Raw genomic sequence first — 16,756 nt, forward strand, 5'->3', positions numbered from 1 at the left:
CATTCTATGCAGGCTTTCTCCCCTTTGCATCCACAACACCAATTTTATTTTAAACAAAACAGCTATAAGAGAACTGTTTTCCAGCAATCTGAATTCCAGTTATGTATCTGTGATTTACCAGAAGTTACGTACCAGATCTGGAGATGTTCACCAGACATAAAACATACCCTATAGGCAAAATAGAGACTGCTGGTCAATAGATGGTTGTTGTCTAGAGGGTTAACCCCCACCCAAGGGACCTAGGGAATGCTTTAGAAGGGGAACATTTCAGTTTAACCTCTGTTTGCAGATTAAATGTTTTGACACAGTTATGATTTAACAACAATTCAAAATCTGTTATTCGAAGGACTGAATTTAAGCAGCACCTAATCAGTCAAATTTAAAATTAACAAGTGATTCAGTAGAATATGTTATGATTAAAACAGCAACTTAATTACAGATTTGAAAATGACAGGATCCACACTAACTTACTAGGGGGTATCTTAAACTAAACTATGCATGCATATGCAAAACATACAAGCAGACACAGACAAAAATATTTAGATACAGTGAAATATATAGACACCAACACTCTAGAAAGCAGATGTGCAAACACACAGATAGGTAGGGAGACAAATGGAAGGGGCTGGTCTATAGTTAAAGTGTCCCTCTTCAAGTGTGGAGTAAATACTCACAATGCTTCCCTCAGTGGGCAATAATTGAGACTCAAAGATGAACTCACCCTGGCCTTCCATCAGCTTTGTCAGCAGATGGTCTTTGAGGAGTTGTGCCTAGGAAGTGTTTCAGTCAAGGAGGGAGATTCTGGCCACAGTTCCATTGAGATCCATGAGAGTTCACAGGGTCTAAATTGCGGTTTATAATCTCCATGATAATTTACTTTTGTTGGGTACTTTTCCATTCCATCCTAACTTCGATGGTGACATATTCCAGTACTTTCTACAAGTTGCATAGGCCCAGAACTTGCCAAATTTTTGAGTTCATGGGTCATGACCCATGTGTAGATGCATTAGATGGTCAGGACCTTATTTTTCCAGTCAGTCAAAGGGGGAGCAGGAGCCAGGTTCTTCAGTGGGGTACAAGAATTCTCTAGCCCACTGGTTATGATCTAGATACCATTGCCATCCCCAGAGAACAGGGGGAGGAAGAGCCAGGTGTGTCAAAGAGGTGTCACAATGCTCTGGTACACTGCTTTTTTCAATCCATACCTGACTTGCCCCAGGCTGTGGGTGTATGGTCCACAGAGTGGCTAAATAGTTGGGGAAACTCCAGCACCTCATCTTCTTCCTCAAATAGATTTTATTCTTTCATGTACAGGACCTAATCAGTACAAGAGAGAGACATTAGTCAATGAAATATCTTCCTGAAGGAATCTTCATTGTTCAAGTAGTTTGAAGTTTCATTGTTCAAGACTGGCTGGACAATGAACTTCACGAATATAGGGGATTCATTTCACTCTGTCCAAGGGGAAAAGAAAGCATGTGGGATAGATGAACTAATACGTCTTTTCTGTCGCTAATTGCTATAATTCTGAAAAATAAAATGGGCTGACAGCACTGCAGCAGGAGAGCCAGGAGACCCCTGGACTGGAGGGGTTAACGTTTGTCATTTTTAATCAGACATTTAGGGACTCATGACAAGAGGGCTGCACAGGGTACAAATACAGACAGCTCACACAGCTCCATTTTCCCCACTGGCACTGTATCTTTATGACTTCCTATGTTAATTAGCTTGCCTGCTCCATTCCACACCAGAGCTAAATGCACAGTGATTGTCAGTGGAGGAAGACAGAGGGGACTTCGTGCCCAGCTCCAAAGACTTTGCTGCTCTCCAGAAGAGTAGCTTTCAAGGAGACAGTTTTCCACCCATCCCCAGGGGAGCAGAATCTTCATGGTTGGCAAACAGGAGAATCCTCCCCTTCCCTCTGTTTTTCTGGCACAGTTCCTGCAGCTTGCTGGGTTCCACTGAAGTCTTGGGAGCTGCAGTCCAGTCTGGGAAATTGTCCCTGCAACCACCTGGGCTCTGGTTTCCCAGAGATGCTGTCATCAGCTTCAAACTGTGGTGGTATAAGACTGGAGGGTGGGGATTGTGTCTTTGTTTAGTTTTTAAAAAGACCTAATTTCATTAAAATAATTTCCTCGTTTAAATGTTTACATATATATATGTGCATATATATATACACATACATATATATATGTATGTATATATATATATTTCCCTCCGCTTTTCAAAAAGAAAAAGAATCTCAGACCCAACCAAACTGAGCCCTGTCCTAAGGAGAGAGTATGTGTCAGTCTAGTACAAGAATAAGTGTGGCTCAGGGGAAGGAGTGTCCCAGCCAGAGGATTGAAGGTTGTTATACAAATTAATGTGGTAATTACAGTATCATCTGGAGAAAGCAACTGTGACTGTGTCCCTGTTCTGCTAAGTACTGTATGCATTGTAATAAAAGAGAAGTCCTGGCATGGTTATAATCTCAGCAGCAAAAGGGTCCATTATTACTGTGTCATAGATAAGGAGCCAAGGCCCAGAGACATTTTAAAGGTGCATCACCTCTGATGCCATTTGGACATGCTATGTATAAGAGTGAATTGAAATCCTTGACAGAGAAAAGGAACATCCACAAACACTATCCCTCAAAGCTTGAGAATGTTTATAAATGCAAATTTTTCAAAACTCCTTGTCTTTTTTTTAAATTTTCCCATAATCAATGAAAAGGAAAATGGAGAAGTTCTAACTTCTACATTTATGCATTTTTTTGGAGAGGAAGAGGGATTTTATCTTGAATTTCCAGAGAGAGTGAGAATTGATAGGAAGGATTATTTCTAAAAGCAAACACAAATCATAAGGGAAAAATAATTATGGCTAAGAAAAGACCTATATTAAATGTTTTCTGTTGCAAAGCTTTATGTGTTGCTTAGGTCCACACACATTACTCCAAAACAACTGCATAAAAGTAATTGGCAGAAGGCAACATAAAGAGATATTGGCAGAATAGTCTTTTTTAAGTTCTATTCTAATAAGGGAGGTAATGTTAATAAGGTATCAAATGAGAAGCCATAAAAAAAAACTATGAGCAGAGAGATAAAAAGTATTTGAGAAAGGGAAGGATCAAAAGCAACTTCAACCCATGTCAAAACAAGACTATTATAAGCAAAAAAGGACTTGAGGCAGAGATTATTAAAAAATAATCCATTGTTCAGTAATGGCAAACATTTCACACCTCACATGGCAGAAGCAATAAATCCCATTGATTCCTCCAAGACAATTTACAATTAAACACTGATTTGCAAATAAATAAATAAATAAATAAACAAATAAAGGCAGAATTCATTGTGGTACCTTATGCCGCCAAATCAAAGCAATTGGAGTGGAATTGAGAATAATTACCAGATGTGTTGCTTTGTTCTCAAAACAGCACCCATTATTTACAACTACCAGTGATGTTCCTTATTTATTCCTCCTGCTGGTCTAATGACTATTGCCATTTAGCTTTCTTTTATTTAATCATCAACATCCAAAAAAAGAAGTATCTTTTTTTCTTTCTTTTTTCTTTTTTCCTTTTTTTTGTTTTTGGCAGCAGCAGGGACAGAGAAGTTTCTTAACCCCCAACAACAGCAAATTGCTTTGGAGGAATGCATCATATTTTCAGCCTGGCCTCCAATGTAATTATGAGCACTGCCTTCAATTTATTGGCCTTTTACAGATGTGCAATCCAAATGGATGCTACTTTAACTCCTGGAGTAATGAATATTTGTTTTCTCCTTGCCTATTTCATGTCTTTTCGAGAGAAGATATTTCTGGGTGGAAACTGACTGGCGGTCATAAGCATTAAGAGAGTTTGAAGCTCCCCGGGGGAACCCAGTGCAGTCATAAAGTTGCAGTACATGTAGCCATGCATGCACAGAAAGAAAAGTGTTTGCAGGTGAAGAGACTCTGGGGATGAGGATTTTATTCTTTTTTATTTTATTCTTCTGTTTGTTTCAATCCCATTTTCAGGGAGGGTGCTCTCCAGGCTCAATTCAGGTAAGAAGAGAAAGAAAATATTCCATGGAGGATAAAGAATGAAAAGGTAGATATTAGCAAATAATTACATAACCTCTCTCCATATGCTATGCTCTGAAAGGGCCATTTCATGGGTGTCCCCATGCTTTTTGTGGTATATATATGTATGTGGACCTTTCTACTGAGAAAGAGAAAGGATTTTGATGGAACACACAAAGCTGTGCTGAATTGTGCCAACTGGAGGCTGTCCTATGAAATGCTCTTCTGCTATTGTCATAATTTCTAGTAGCAAAAATTTGGGAATACCTCTTTTCCCGCAGAGAACACTGATTAAACATTATTTCTTCTTGTATGAATTTTCCTCTCCTATTAGCCATTCAGAATGGATCCTAGTGATTATAGAGGTGTTGGCATATTTGCTGGCCCTTGTATACACATTTAGACCATATCACATCTTAAATGATTATGTGATTTTATCATTGTTAGTTGTGTCTGGGGAGCTCCCAGTGAGAAGCAAGTCCAAGCAGGTCTAACTTGACAGGGACAATGTCTGACTACACAGCACAAAAGCATACAAGGAAGACATTTTGTCCTTCATTCCAGCTGGAATCTGGCAGGTTCTCTCCTCTTTATTCACTTCTGGGGTCAATCATGTACTTCATTGTAAGGCAAATGTTACTAAAATACACCTGCTAAGGTTTTCACCAGGAACTGGAGTAAAAGTTAACCTCATAGAGGGTAAATTGGAAGTCAAACAATACTGCAGAAAGAAACCAGGCTGTAAAAAACTAGTAGTACTTCTGTCACTTCCAGTTTTCTGTGAGGAACACGGGAACTGGAAAGAATGTGAAAGGCATTCTGTAGGCACTAGGGATTACAAGACATCACAGGATGGTGACAGAAAAGCACACAGATGAGCAGCACCGATGCATCTCTGTTAGTGTCCAAATTCTGCACAGTGATGAACTCTCTAAGAGCTAATGAGGCACACCATGAGGTCTGTGCCCTTTGATGCTCTGCTGTATGTGTAAAAGGTTCTGGAAGCAGGGCAGTAGCTGTCTAAGAAATGTACAGCAATATTCAGAATACACCCACAGACACACACATGCAAAATCCTGAATGGATCAAAATTTCATTTGGGTACTTTCAACGAAGTCAGACATTGCTGCTCCTTGTTCTATGCCTTTAATCTTCCGTTTTGCTCATTCTGCTCTTTAATCACCAGACAAGTCATGACAGTAATTGTGGATGTCCCTGGATAGCTCGGTAATAAAAGTATCCTGAACAAACATGGCTGTCAGACTCTATTTAGCCTAGAGCATCAAGTTTATGACCTCATGAAAGAGAATCTTTCTTAAGTTCTCTAAGCATTTCTCAAAGTTAATCTCTACTTGTTATAAACATTAACCATTTTTTTACTATTTTCCTCAGGAACTCAGGATAGGGCACAGAATATTACATAGGTGCCAAGCTCTCCAGGTTTATGTAGATTTTTGAACCCCAGACGACACCTCTGGGTCCAGGTCTTAATGTCTGTTCAGATCTACCTTATGGGCAGAGCAGCAGAAAAATATTGCAGGATATTCTTAAGAAAAGTGTATTTTTCCCGCAAAGGTTACAGCAGTGGCATGGAGGACGAGCTCTATTTCTTTATTCAACTTCAAGTATGGTACATTTGCTGTGAGAGTGTCCTGGAGGAAGGAACTAGTCTGGGAGTGGGGTTTCTTTCATTGTTAATTATTTGTGCTTTTGTCAAGTGACCCAAACTATATTTAGCTCCCTATCAAAACCAAAACCTGAAAATTAAATGGACTGGAATAGAAAGGTGGTCTCTGTGTCACTCTCTAGATTCTGTTTCACAAGATGCAATCTTTCTCGATTTCCAAAACCAATTTTCTCCCATCATCTTATGAAAGTAGAGGTCATCCTGTGAAATGTGATATCTTACCAGTTTTTATAAAGGAATGTGCCCTTCCCTATGAAAGGAGGGTTCATTAAATCATGCAGCTGATCAGATTGCTGAAGCCTTGATTGGCCAGCAGCCAGAGTGAAGAAATCCATGGGGAAGAGGTGCATGGCACCATCCAAATAGGCTGGGCTTGAATTAGGGTATTTAATCACACTGCTATAGTCAGGAAAGGGGAATCTCAAAGAAGGGCTGTATGGAAGCTTTATTGACTTTTAAAATCAACAGAAGATGAGAAATAATCAGCCAGCCATATCTGAATTCCTCAGCTTAACATTTATTCCCAGGCACCACTTTACTGCTAATTGGTGTTCAAAAATAATTCATGACCCACCTTTGCCCTTGTTGGATACCATCTCTCCACAGTGTCCTTACAGAGCTGGCAGACTGCTGTTTATAGATGATAACAAAAAGCAGACATTTCTGCAGTAAGCTGAGGCAATGATGCAGGTCCTTTGCTATAGGACAGAAAACCCAGTAAATTCTGAGAACAGGTCCATGGTCTGAGATGAGCTTCAGGAAAAACAATGAACTGGACTAACAGATGAGACAAAACCCATGTGTGTGCTAGACAGAACATGAAGAAGTGTGCAGGTGCAAGTGTGATTAAGAAGGCATAGCTTATGTTCAGACTGGATATCAGGTGTATTTAAAGACTTAGAGCAAGTGTTGTCTTGAGTTATGGGGTTCATTTTTTCTCCAGGCTCCATGTGGAATGAAAATGGACCAGGTTTAGGCAATACCCTATTTTCGTTTGAAAGGTGGTCAATCTCTTCTGACATTTATGCTTTAAAGGGTCACAAGGCTCAGGGTTCTGCAAATGCAGATAGCACTTCAAGAGGGACAGTATTTCACAGGGGACAGGGAAGCTACAGTTGGTGCAGCGCAGGCACAAACTACTTCAGATGCAGCAGACTCACCAGGAGGGCTATAATCCTGCTTACCTCACTGGGGCTTTCTTATGCATCTTGCACTCCAGATCTTACAACAAGAAATGGCTGAGTTAGCTCATTTCTCCCTTACCATCAATGTACGTGTTTACTTCAGGTCTTACAGGAAGAATATGGCTGCAGAATTGCAGCTAGCAAAGCCTGTGACAAAGATCTCCACCAAAAGGTGACAAAAGCTCACTTTTGTATTATGCATCAAAGCTAGTGAGAGGGATGTGAAAGAGCAGGTGATGGGAACCACATCTGATAAATCCTTGCAGGCAGAGTCCCTGGTTTTGTGTATTTGGGGACGTCAGCATTTCTGTCTGCCTGGTGTCAAGTTAGGTGGATGTACATTTGAATGATTGTCCTTCTACACAGTCACAACAAAATGCAGAACCAGGGCTAGTGACTGCAGGAGCAGTCAGGACTGAATCAAAAGCAGAGTCTACCTGGTTTTGGATTTCCAAGGCATAGATAATCTGAATGTAGGAAAGGATGAGGAAAGCATAAGAAAGTGCCCCACTGCTCATCACAGCTGGGACTCTGAAACAAAACATTCCTGAGACTTTCTTTATATCTGCCAAGGGAAGAAGAGTTGACAGTGCATCCTATATTCAGACAATCATTCCTCAGGCTTGAGGGTTTGGCATAGTTCAGATGATAAACCTTACTTCTGCTTTTTGATCTGAGACAAACCTTTTGATCTGAAAGAATTCCCCTCTGGCCAGACTGGACTACCTATTTTTCCTTCCCAAGCAGTTGTCAGAAACAGGCCCAGGATGAGTGGGCTTGCATGTCGCTTGCAGATTTCACTGCCAGGAATGGAGTCTCTTAACTTAGTCAGTTTTGGGGACGTGCTCTACTGGTGTTTGGAGATAGAGAGATGCTTGGCATCTCAGCTACATTAAACCTCTCTGTAATTAAACACTCTTTCCTGTACAATTCTGTGTTCAGTGATTCCTAGACAATCCAAACCCCTCAAACCAACCCCAAAAGAAAGTAGCAAAACTACCAATGATTCTACACCAGAGGAATGTCTACAGCTGCAATGCAGTGGGTGAGACCCTGGCTGAAAGGGTGCTCCAGCCTGAGGGCTCACACCCAACACTAAGTTTTGTTGCGAAGCTGTTGCACTCACTATTAATGCTCTGGGGTTTTGCCATTGCTACAAAACACTTCCTTTTGATTTCTTGGGAAAAGTAGATGTGCAGGTCCTTTAGAAATCAAACCTTTCATTTTGAGACTTGAAATTTGAAAATATATATATGTTTATCAATTAATACCTAAACCAAATCATTGCATTGTTTTACATCCATCCATTTTTTAAATGAGAAACTGAGGCACAGAAAAGCACAGGACTTGGTCTAACATGTACAGCCCCAGTAGGACTGAAAAATAACACTATCAGGACTGACAAAGGCTTTCTTATGTGTCTACAGGGCACCAAGCTCTGTCAATGATACAGAATTTACCTCTTGGCAAAGGGTGCACTTAGTGACATTTGTCACTTGCTCTTGCTTTCTCAGCTGCTCCAAGGATCAGAGGTATCACTCAGCACCAACAGGGTGACCAGGAAATTGTAGTAAGAGAAGAATCTGGATTTGAAGAGGAAAGGGCATACTGGGGTCTTTTGAAGAAGAATTTATGATTTCCTGATTAATCCCTGTTAGCTTTTAAAAGCTAATTCTACCAAATTGTCCCTTTCAACTAAGCAAGCTGAGAACAGAAAATTCAGTGCATGAGTAGCTAAACCTTCATTTGTGGGAATGAGCTTACCTCTACGCTAGGATGAGGCCATGTCCCTTGCTCACCAGCTGTTGTTTGAGTAGCTTTTCAACTCTTTGGGGAATATTGATATTGATTCTGGAATACAAGAGTTAATCTGGAGAGACAGACAAACACACACAAATAAAGTGCATTTGAGTTTAAAGAAAAAAAGTTAGCATCATGCCATTGAACTATTGACAAGGCTGTCACAAATATCATCTTGTCTCAGTGTAAATAAACAAGCTTAGTGCTGTTATTTTAGAATAAAAGGCCAGAATAGGTTTTGTATTGACTTTCTTATACCCACTCAAGAGTTGGAAGAAGAAAATTAAAGATAATAAAGTAAAAGTGCATACCATAAAAGTGGAGACAGCTTGTGCATAGTAAACTGTGAATCTGACTCCTCCTCAGCACAGGAGACTGTGTAACTCAGTAAAGGTCAGCAGCAAAGATAAGAAGTTAAAGCTGTCAGTGAATCCCCTTCTATATTTGGAAGGATGATGGCTGCAGGATGATACTATCTTGGTCTGAAGTGATTCAAAGGCTGGTTCTCATGTCCTACCCTTTCTGCCTGCACTTGAGAGCTGGGTGGTGTTTCTGTGCTCTGTCACAGCCATTTGAAGTTGACCTGCTCTCAGGTAACAAATCCAATCCACTGGGGCAATGATGGTAATGTAAACCAGTAATCCCATTTTAAGTCTGTTTGGTGTCAGGGACATTTATAGCCCCCTGTGATAGATTCCAGTGTGATCCCAAGCCCTTTTCATTTGACTTTCCTACCAAAACACATGCACTGATGTTACAAAAATTACCTGGTATTTTTTATGGCTCTCATACCTCTACGTCTCGGGCAAATTCAGCCCTTATCTTGGCTGGTTTCCTAGATTGACCCCATCATCCCTATCAAATTCATCTTAGAACTCTTTTCCTTAGGAAGTTTCCAAACTTCTATGATAATTTTGTGGCCCTTCTCACTTCCTTTTGTCATGTTAAGTGGAAGAGAATAGAAGGACCAAAAAGGAGAGTAAGAATTGGAAAGGAAAGTCTGTTTGCCTTGGACCAGCAGCCCTCACAGAAAGGACAACTGGTTTATCCTTTTTTGGTTCTCAATATGCTTTGAGTGAACTCATGACATCTTAGACCTTGAAGGAGAATATTCTTCCCTTCAGGCCATCAAATAATGTGTAGGAACACATACATCCCATTTGTTAAGCTATACATTGCTAAAAGATCTGAAGTGCTTATAGAATGGATGCTCTCAAATACATGTGCTGGTTTGGAACCTCTTGTTAGTAAAACTAACAGCATCTATGTGTGCTGGAGTAAACCTTGAGCAGCTGCAGATTAGAGAAAAGAACACCTCATATGAAAAGACTGATGGAGAGTTTGAGGACTGTGGAAACACATGGACAGAGATGAGGAGCTAGAGGAAAGTGTCAAGCTGAGCATGAGTGGGTTGATGGCGAAGTTAAAGAGGGGAAAGGGGTGATAGTTGGAGTAGAAAGGAAAATGAATGAGGTACTCATAACATTATGAGGACTTTGGGCACAGGATGCAAAGACGGGACAGTGGAGGGAACAGTGAAGAGATTTGTTCTGACCCCTTAGAAGCAGCTGATATGGAAGAGATTAAATGGAATCAAACAGCACTAATGACTGTAGACTGCTTCTCCAAGAGCATAAAACCCATCCCTTCTTGAATATCCCTTCATCCATGTGACCAAGGGATGAACAAGGCTTTCCCTGAACATGACTTTTATGCCTGATTTTGAATAAAATCAAAACATCCTCTATGTATGAAGTATTTCAGACCTCAGGTTCTGCCTTGTTCAGCTCCATGAGTTTTCAATGATGTTGCCTCATAACATCCAGCACACCAAACTCATGTGATTAGAGGGTGTAATGGCCCATGACTTGTTGGATACATGCAAAGCATTCATGCAATCATTTAATCTTAATCAGATTGGTTACTGTGTCCAAATAATTCCATTTAGATATGCTTTTTTGACATTCCTTTGAGAATTCCTTTGAGATGGAGAGTCAAATGTGAGGCAACCACAGAAGGGTTATATGTTGTAGTTTTATATAGAAACTTTGGATGGATAACTCAAAAATTCCAAAGTTGTTCAGAAGCTGCAATTCCATAGTCAGAGTAGAGATGGAGCTGCAATTGTATGGAAAAGCTCTGGATTCTTGTACTGGGAGTATAAAGCAAAACACTGGTGCAAATAATGACAGCACTTCCAGTTTTAGCACTTCCTCAGTGGATGCTTGAAAGCCAGGAACAGCCTTTGACAGTTCTGCCTGACCTCATGCAAAGTGCAGAACTTCAGTTAGTGACACCTGAATCTGTTCCACAGCCTCTGGCTCAGCCAGAGATACCAAATTGTCTTGAAAAGTCCCAAAGCAATGAAAAGATTGCTACATCCCTAGTCTCCGTGGTTAATTACCCTCACTAGTTAATTATGCTCACTAATTCCCTTCAGTTACAACAAGATTGCTCTGGGCATTTTTTCTCCTGAATTTTGTTTTTCTGAGCCTCAGTTTTACCTTTTTTAATAGGGAAGTAATAAACAAAGAGTCCATTTGTCCACTAATGCAAATTAAAATACTACTGAACACAAAATCTCTGTTCTTAGCTGTTTCTGAGCAGCGTTTGAATATTGAATTTTATTGTTTTCCTAGGTTTTACAGCTTCTACTTAAACCCAGTTGGTTTGACTTTAGATCCCTTTGAAAATCCTGCCTGTGCCACTCTGTACTCTTGGTAGGCGAGAGGCAGAAGTCCTGAACGTGATATTGCCTGTGAAATGATGCAAGCCCCCTATTTCTGCAGCATTGTTCTTACAAGCATGTATCATATCAATAAAAGATTATCTGAGTGCTGGAATGAAAAAATAAAAATGAAGGAGAAAAGGATTGGGAATCATTCACAGCAGGTCATTTTGGTTGGGTTGCAATCAACATGCCAGGCTTGGTAAGACAGTTATTTGTGAGAGTATTGATCTCAGATCTTTTTTTCTTTTTAATTTCATTTTTTTATTTGTTTATACTTAATGCTTAATAAGCTCCTTGCATCTTGCTTGCTGGTTACACACAGCCTCTGGCCTATCTATTTGTTGCTCCTTGACAGCTGTGTAACTTCTGGCAGCTGCTGGGCCAATCTTGATTTTTTTGTGAAGGGTAAGGGCTCAGCCCTTCTAGGTTCCTCTTCCTCCCTCTCTCCGGTTGTTTTTTTGCTCAAATAAGTGTTTCCTAGTATTCCTGAATAAAACCAGTATGATTCCCTCACTGAACTGCACATTTAAAATATTTTTGCAATGGGAAGTGTGCTTTGGTACTGTGGTTTCTCTGCCAGTTCATGCATTGCTCTTTGCCTTCTGTTAGCAAGTCTTGGTGCCCTCTGCAACTGTTTGAGGATCTCAGATGTTGTATTTTTACCCAGTAGGATGCAGTAGTTCTTGATCTGCAGATTTTTCCCAGCCACATACAGAAGATAACTGGGGAAACAAAGGCATAGAAGGGAAAAATAATTTTCCAAGGTCGCATTGCTGACCATGTCAGAGCCTTCCTAGACCCCAGCTCTCTCAGTCTCTCTCCAGTGAGTTATCCCCTGCACCAGAAAACCTCTCCAGGGTGATTTAAAAGGGTGTGATTTTAACCAAGCTCAAGGCCCAGTGGTCTAATGAATCTTCTCCCAACGACTGGCATGCACATAACTCTTCTCGTTCTTCAGGCTTTTGTGACTAATACAAGAGCTGTTCACCCTAACCTGCCTGTATGATTCATCTGTGTTTTGTACAGCCTTTGTTACTCAAACTGTAACTCTCTAGTGCAAGGGGTGAAAACAAAATTAAAGAGTGATCTCTAACAGCAGATGGGGATTTAATAATATGAAGAGTAAAGGTTGTTCCAGGACCTTGTTTCAAGTTGTGCCAATGTTTAGGATGGTTAAACTTGGGCCAAAAATAGCAAAAAGATTTAAATGAGAAATCAGATATGAACATTGTTTGCTGGGTTGGTATCCAGTTTTTTTATTTTTCCAAGGCCCAGTCTCTGCTAGAGTGGTAACATGCTAGGATAGGAGGCAGATGGCTCATTTACACTGTGAGATAAACCTTGTTTCATTTGCAAATTTGGTGTCTGATCACAATAATGAGCTACAGGTGAGCTGGGAACAAGCTAGTTCAAAGGGAAGGCTATCTTAGAGCTGTGTCTCCTCTACCTGATTTCTGGTTTGGCACCACATCTAATCCTTTAATGCATTCAAAGTTTCCCTGTCACCTTATTTCCTCTGTCAAACAAATTTCAGCTTGCTTTGTTTATTTAATCAGATTGATTGGATGATTAAAAGTTAAAATACACTACAAGTCTGGTCTGTTTTAATGTTTGGAGTTTTTTTCATTTATAGCCTGCTTCAGAAAGTGTAGGCTTAAAGGAATGTAATAGCTCCTGCATGAAATTGAGTGCTTCCTTTTGTTAAGAGGATGCCCATGAATGCTATTGCTTTCTTTCATTGTTATTACTATTAGCCAAAGAAGGTCAATTTGGTTCTGAATCGGCTGTTTCAATCTGGAGGAGAGTCAAACTCTGATCAGGCTGAATGCAAAGAGATGCAGGAAAACAGAGTTTAAACAGTCAGTGACATTTTTATTGTTAAGTACAAATCTGTCCATTCCAAATAGCAGCATTGAGCTCAGCTTTTCTATCCTCCACCAGCTGCCCTTTCCAATAATGACTGGTAGTTAAGAGGAGGAATTTTATTTAGGACTCATGTTTTGATAAGCTTTAAGATTTAGAAAAAAAAAAAATCCCAAAGGACAAGCACTGCTAAGTAGATGGTTAACAGATTACAAAGCACAGATCTAAAGCAATACACATTTTCCGAGAAACTGTAACATGTAAGCCCTTGGGGGACAGGGCCGAGTACAATGAAATGGAGTTGCAAATTCATTGAAATTAGGTGAAGCATTTGAGAGCCATCACCATTTAAGGAAATTGATGAGCCCCTGTCTGTATCTGCAAGGCCATAGCATTAATCATTCACACAGACAGGAATGGACTCCAGTGTTCAAACAGGATTTGCTGAGGGGTGTTGGGTAGCTTGGAAGATCTGGTATTGCATATGGTTAGGTACAGGTACATGTATTCAGCTCTCATAGATGTCCCTACACTGAATTCCTGCAATATGTCTCCCTCATTCCACTGGCAGTCCTCTGGAGACCTCAGTCAGTTCATCAGGCATCATCCTGACCCAAGCTTAAGGTTAAGATGCCAGTCTGAATCCAAGCTGTGCAGAGTAAGTCATGGCCCTCTCCCTTCTGCCCATGCCTCTGTTTTCTGATCTCTGCAAAATAAAAGAAATATCTGTAGATTGTCATGAGACAAAGGAAAAGAAACATTTGTAACATGAAGTGAATCAAAAGTTCCATCGGATCTCATTTGGTATTGGGATGGGATAATTCCAGACTTGTTGCTATTTTTGTAGCTTTCAAATCAGACATGAATTTCTTGATAGCTTCCTCTCCCACCAGTGAAGTCTGATCCTGCTGCCTTTTACTGGAAAGACTGAACAATGCCCTTGGAAAACATGTCATTCATTGCCATGTAAAAAGCTCACATTATGTAGGGTATCAAGACTGAAAAAAAGACTTCAGGCTCAGATATACAAAGGCTGTACTTAGCATATCTCAGTGAGAGGTGTCTGTTCCTACCCCTCAAGCCTGGGCTAACGTGGAGTGCAGGACTGCATACTCAGGACTGGTGTCCTTCAGACAAATCATTTGCCAGAGCTCCTGCTCATTTCTAGTGGCTACTGTCCAAAAAGAGCTTAAAAAGATCTCAGTGTAACTTCCTCAGAAGAGATGTCACCCCAGTGTCTTTGCCAGTGTTTCCCTCTCTCTGTAATACAAGGTCACTGAGCGCATGATGACTTCCAAGGTTTAACTATGGAGGGCCAGGTTGTGTCCTTGGTTTGTAGATCCACCCAAAATCTGAGTGGTGATCTGTGGGACGAAGCTCACACTCAAATCCTTATCAGTACTTATCAGTACCGGCCGTAGGCTACTAGATTTTCATCTCTATGTGCTTGCTTTGGTCTAAAGCAGCTATTTCCTACTGGTTAAAGACAAGAGGCCATATTCAAGATATTCAGCATTTCCCCCTATTCTTGACTAAATCGTAAGATCCTCTCCCTCCTCTTCCTCCTCCCTCAGTCAAGGCAGAGAATATCTGTCTCTGCAACAGCAGCAGCTGGCTGCTTGTTCACAGACTAACTGCTCCAGCTTTTTGCCTTATTGCTATTCAGATTCATTTCCCCATCCCATCAGGCACTAATCTAGCAGAAGATGTCAGCTGGTTAGGAGAATCATCTGGGAAAAGTTGGGAGACCCTTAACAGACTTCACCTTTCCATTGCCAGCCCCCTGCTACTACTTCAGATAGTCCCCAAAGAGCTGGGGGTTTATTTTAGTTTCATTCCTCTTTGTTTTTTGTTGGGTTTAGTGCTTTTTCAGTCTTGTTTTGTTGCTGGTTTTTTTTTTCCTGGACCCAGCTGCGTCTCTGCAAATTCGATCTCCAAAATGGAAGCTTGGCTGAGCTGGAAGCTGTCAGCATCTATGGTTAGTAGCTGGCTGTAGCCACTTGCCAGGGAAGGGAGGAAGATGAGTCCCTTGGCATGAAAAGTGACTACATCTAAATACTTTAGCACATGATTTCTTTCCCATTACTTTGATTCAAATCTCCCTTAATCCTCAGCTGCGTTAATGCAGTTAGTAGGTTATGAGTGCCGCATGTGGATGCCACTGGATTTGATTCCTTCACACAATTGGTTGGTAAATAATTTAGTACCAGCTTTGCCTGGAATGAGACCTGAAATAGCCAGGCTGCTTATAGCTTCTGCTTTCTCTATTCCTGCGTTTTTGTCCCTCACAAGCACCACGGGGCTGCTTGTGCAAGCACAGCCTGGCAGACACTGCTATTTTATATGTCGTGTCCTGGCTCATCAAACTCTCTCTTAATTTATTTTCTAGAAGAGAGGGGAGAGAAAGAGTGAGGTTAGGCAAGAGAGCTGAAGCTACAGACAAAAAAATCACCTGAACACTCCTAACTTGGAGTTTGCAAGTGGTAAGAATTTGGCCCAAATTCTGCCAGCAAACCAAGTTTTCCCCTTTACATCTGGTGTGTTTCAAAGAGTGATGTATTCATTTATTTGAATGAATTTGAATTTCCTGCACTTCTTAAGCTCAGTCTAAGGTAGATGTGGAAAAAGCAGGCAGAAAACAGTAATAACAGGAGAAATTTCCAAGTTTGGGAAGAAGTGTTGTTTAAGCAAAGAAACAAGAATTCCACTGAAATAGTGAGGACTATTGGGGAAGGCCAAAATTCCAAGTGTTGTGATTACTATCATATCATATCATATCATATCATATCATATCATATCATATCTTGTATATTATACACCATGTATCATATCATATATAATTAGCCGTAGGACTATATCCCTTGTAATGTCCCTTATCCCTTTTCATTTATTCACCTTAAAGCTTTCTCTTTTTACCCGCTGCTGACCATGGTACATTTCACTGTCTACTGTTTCCCACTCCTCTGCTTCATAACAGACCCCACCCTCTCTATCCATGCACGACTGAATTTTGCCCAATAGAGATGTGCTGTGGAGCAAACTATGGATCCCTATATTACCCCATTGCTCCTGCTTCTGCTGAGGTTCTCGTTGATGTCAACTGTGGGGTATTTTCCCTTTCCTAACCCAATGAAGTGCTCATAAAGACAGAAGGTAACCTCATAGATGTTTTTGTGAAACTAACTTGACTAATATCTGTGAAAGCACTGTGGGAGACAGAAGTTGTTGAGTGGACAAAATTTGATGTTGAATGTTCTTCTAAAAAGAATCTCTGGTTCAAACAGTTTGCACACAGAAGAAGATGGGTGAAACATTCTGCTTTAGGGAATTCAGAAGTTCAGACTAGATGAAAGATACCAATCAAGAATCACCAATCTTGATGTTTTGGTGACTGACTAAATTTCACTGGGATCTCTCAGTCACTGAGGCCAACCAACACAGAACACCTTG

The 16,756-nt window shown here is 40.6% G+C and overlaps 1 protein-coding gene across 11 annotated transcripts in view; it reads left to right on the forward strand.

The window, feature by feature from the left end:
• Positions 1-16,756, forward strand: part of CELF4 (CUGBP Elav-like family member 4) — a 706,664-nt gene that overhangs the window by 418,517 nt on the left and 271,391 nt on the right. The window lies entirely within an intron of this gene.

The sequence above is a fragment of the Heliangelus exortis genome, chromosome Z (genome assembly GCF_036169615.1).
Source record: "Heliangelus exortis chromosome Z, bHelExo1.hap1, whole genome shotgun sequence".
Lineage (NCBI taxonomy): Eukaryota > Metazoa > Chordata > Aves > Apodiformes > Trochilidae > Heliangelus > Heliangelus exortis.